This window comes from Monopterus albus, unplaced genomic scaffold (genome assembly GCF_001952655.1).
Source record: "Monopterus albus unplaced genomic scaffold, M_albus_1.0 scaffold9.1, whole genome shotgun sequence".
Taxonomy (NCBI): Eukaryota; Metazoa; Chordata; class Actinopteri; order Synbranchiformes; family Synbranchidae; genus Monopterus; species Monopterus albus.
In genome coordinates this window covers 753089-757573 of record NW_018127889.1, presented here as the reverse complement: position 1 = coordinate 757573, position 4485 = coordinate 753089, and positions in this window count along the sequence as shown.

Here is a 4485-nt window from a genome sequence, read left to right as displayed (position 1 = left end):
ATGGCGAGGCTAGTTAGCAGCTTGTGATTGTTTTGAGGCCCTTGGCTGGGGTTCCAGTGTATCCCAGAGGCCTGTCCCTTTTGGTTGGCCCAGTGGGGGGCAAGGTGGTGCCTCAGCAGCCCCAAATCCAGCCCACGTTCATGCGTCCATTCGGATCCATCACTGCAGGGCAGAGTGGTGGGGCAAGGGCCGGCCTTTGTCCACTGCTGCATTCTTTGGCCCATTGTGTGCAGACCACAACCATTTAGGGGTTTTAAAGGCTCGTTTGCACATTTCCTTTCGTCCGCAATCTTCTGCACAGAAAAGCCGGAGAGCAGCAGAGGGGGGAGAGGCCAGTGGCTTTTCAATGTAAAAGGTAAAAAGAGATGGAAAATGAAATGTGAAAAAGGGAGGAAGAATAAAAAAAAGGGGTGAAAATGGAGTTTGTTGTTGGTGTTCTTTTTTAATTACATGGAGTGGCAATATATTAATTCAGCACCCTGGGCACAATATATATACTCCCCTACCCCTCATTTATGCTGTGTCTCCCCACATCTTCATGAAAGCCTTGGATTTTTTTTTCCTTGGGCAACAGGCAGGCATACTTTTCTCATGGCACCAAGGCACATGTCGTAATGGGAATACAGATACCGGCTCAGACACATCACATGTTCTCATAGAGTAAAACAAATGCTAAGCATAACAGATATCATGGACCCCTCCCAGCTGCCTGTGAGAAAACAGCTTCTTATCAGGACGAATATTTTCCTTGTTCTCTGCATTCCTACAAGTCTGTGACAGTCCTTGGAGAGCTTGTTTTGACTGTGATAAGTGTGATGCATACATACACACGGGGGACAAATTAAAGGAAAAACCTAAATAAATGAATGGTCTCTTCCAAGATGACAGTACCCATCTGGGAGGGGGGGGGCTCACTGGATGATTTGATTAGTTTGAAAATGATAGATAGATCTCAACCCAGTTCAGGGAGATTTTTTAAAATGACAAACACACGTTCAAAGAGTGTCAAAAGTCAGTGCCAAGGCACAATGAAGCTGTTCTGCCTGCACGAGGTGCCCCGACACCTTACTGAGACACTTTATGCTCATTTTTCCTTTAATTTGTCCCCTGTTTGTTTGTTTGCTTGTATATATACCGGTGCGAGAAAAGTATTGGTGCTTTTTGCAGTTTCCTGGTTTTCTGCATAAATTGGTCATGAAATGTGATCTGATCGTCACCAAAGTCACAAACAGCAACAAACACAATATGTCTAAGCTGGTAAAACACAGTCCTGGTATTTCATGTCTTTATTGAACATACACATTAAACATACAAGGTGATAGTGGAAAACATAATTGCAAACAGTGGCATTACATTTTCTTGTAACTGTCTATATGTACTGCCCAATCTGTCAAAAGTGCAAATAGTGTAGATGATAGATCAGATGATTAAATATAGAGAAAACACATCTAAGAATTTGACCATGTAGTTTCCGGTATTTGACACATTTACCTAATCTATTCAGGTTCAGTACTTACAACACTCTTAATTTAAATCCAAATAATCACATGGCCAATCTTTTAAGGTTATTGTAATGTGTGTAGACAACTCACGGTCCTTTTTTTTTGTTGTGCATATAACAATAACAACACTTTCCATACATATGTAGACAGATCAGTTTCTTAGTACGCCAAACTGATTTATTCTTTGATTTGTAATCAGCTAATTGATTAACCAGTTGCATAAATGTATGAACATGTTACAAATGCAAAGGAGGTTTTCTGTTTATATGTGTGTAAGTGTGTTTGTGTGTTGTTTAGTGTTGGCCTTATATACAGTATAACTGGCCACTGGGGGTAGATGGTGACAGGCTAATCTGATGCTATGGAGGATAATTAAATACTCTCTTAGTCTTCAAAAGCGCATTATCATCCTGACTGGCACTCATGGAAAAACGTTCTATTTCTATTGTGTTTCATTCACTGGAAAAGCTAGAGAGAAACAAAAGGGACCGAGCATCACAATATGGTCCTATTGTTGTTCATACAGTGACCAGCAGAGTGTGTTAGCAAGTTTATTGACCGACTTAACACTCGACTGTGAGGAATCTTGGAAACCAATTACTATTTATTTTTGTTCAAGAGGATTTTTTTCAGATTGGATTTCTGGATTCTGATCCTCTTCAGGGACGTCTGGGGGACAATGTGTTAGGGTCATGACTTCTGCTTGAAGAGGTCAAAGTGTAAATTATATGCAAGGTGGGGATAAAGCGAGTGAAAAATCAAAGGGTTGCTATGGAAGAAGCAAATGGTATGTGAGAAAAGCTTTAAAGATTTTTGTGAGAAACTTTAAAGGTAATCTCGACAGAAAGATCTATGGTGCAAATTTGACAGAAGATTATTCAAGATGTTTCATGTTCAGACAAATGTGAGTGGATTTTTGTCTTTGTACACAGGGATAGACGCGTTGTTCTTTGATCTGTTTTCTGTTTCTTCTACCACTTGGACTGTTAACTCAGCTTTCCAGGTTTGTAAATATGTTCCGAGTTGCTAACTTGCACAGGCGTGTTCTTGTGGGACTCAAAGGATGGTATGTGAATAGGAGAGGAGCTCAAAGCAATTCCTGCAATGTGTTGACTGATTTAGTCTTTGAATATGGCTGAATTCAGACACACACAAAACCAGAGGTCAAGTGTTTCAGCGTGCTAAGTCATGTGTCAGGAGGTGCACCCCACACGGAAGCATGCACACACATTTAGTTGAGGGGAGAGTGGGTGCTTGGTCACACTGCCTATAAAGAGCAGGCGATCTCCATCCTCTGATGGCACACCACCTGACCCTGCTACCACTTCAATATGCTTCTACTTCTCAGCTGTTCCTTCTTCTCCTTTTCTCTCTGTTTTTTATTATTATATGGATGGGTTGCTGCCCCTTCCAGCAGCAACCCACAGGAAGTCATTCACTTCCTAATTATCTGCACATCAAACAGGGGTCACCACATAGATGCAGACCATAAATCCAGCCCTCCTCCCCTCCGCTGTGGTGTGATAGTGCAGCAACAGCTGCCTCTAATTGGGGCTGTAGGTTCAAACTGCAAACATATGACTTCCCTCCCATTCACTAACACACAGTCTGCCTCTGCCAGTGCCGCAACACACACGGATCAGGTCATCAGCACAAGAGGGATGAGGTTTCAGATAAAAAGAGACAGCGAGAGTAGAGAAAGAGAAATACACCCCTTAATGGCATGGGATTCTTGCTGTGGTTTAGGGATGGGCTCTGAAGTGGTCCGGTGTGGGCCACTCCTGCTGCAGAACCCCTCAGGCCAACAAGAGATCACCCAGAATGACAAAGAGAAAGAGAGAGATGAAGAGCAAAAGAGTGGCAGGACGTAATAACAAAGACCACCACAGCGTGGTTTTATGATGGCTCGCCTGGTGCAAACTGATGAGTTGTCAGATCTGGCTCAGGCAGATGTTGCACATTCACACTTGTTTAAAAGGTGACCCATTGGTTGCTGAAATGTGATAGAACACCCCTGTTGATTTCCCTGTGTTTAAAAACTACTTTTATCTGACAGTTCTTGCCTTTTTCTTGTGGCTGGTCAGAGGTCAGAGTTAGTTATAGAACACTTGCAGGCCTTCAGACTGAGTCCAGTGAAATGCAACTCCCAGCTGTGTTTTTACACAAGGGGCTACATTGGTCGAGGGGTAAGGGGTTGCAGGATGAGTGTTGTAGGTGTGTATGATACGGCTATGTTGTGATTAGTCAGCGTGAGTGGTTTCATTCACATATCCAGCCTGCAAGCTTCTATTGTATGTTGGTTAGTTATGCTGCTAACGTGGCCTACTCTACCTTAGCACCAGTTTCTACCACCAGTGTGGATAAAAGCACTGTTTAACATCCAGTACCCTAACTAATGTAAATGCATGGCATGTCGTTAGGGTGTGTTTGTAACTGTGTCCCACATTTGAGAGTGAATATCAGTGAATGCTTATGCTAACATGGTAAACAAAAGTCTTTTTTCCAGTAGGTGTCCACATTTCAACCACCCCCTGTTTGTCAACGCAAAACCTTTTCCAGATGATGTCACCGTGTGGTGTGTGATGTCACCACACGGGGCTGAATCACTGCCAGAGCTCCCTGCGGTGATGGTGCCGACTGAGATGAACACAAATGAGTGGAGAGGGCTGCGTTTTTTCACACCTTTGAAACTCAGTCTGAATGCGGCCTTACTTTGTCTACTCAAGGACACATTATTATATGGTTAGATGGTCAGATTGATCTTCAGGTACTAAGATTTCCAACACATGACCAGGAGAGACCCGTCAGAAGAGGAGTCCATACTCCAAAGAGCTGAAAAGGCGTTGGTATCTGCCACTGCCATGTAAATTGTACCCTCAGAAAATGAATGAGCCTGCCTATTGTGTCTAATGGCCTTGTTAGAAAAGCCGCCTACAGTGTGAATTTGACTTTGTATGCATGCTCCAGGGTACGTGCATATGCA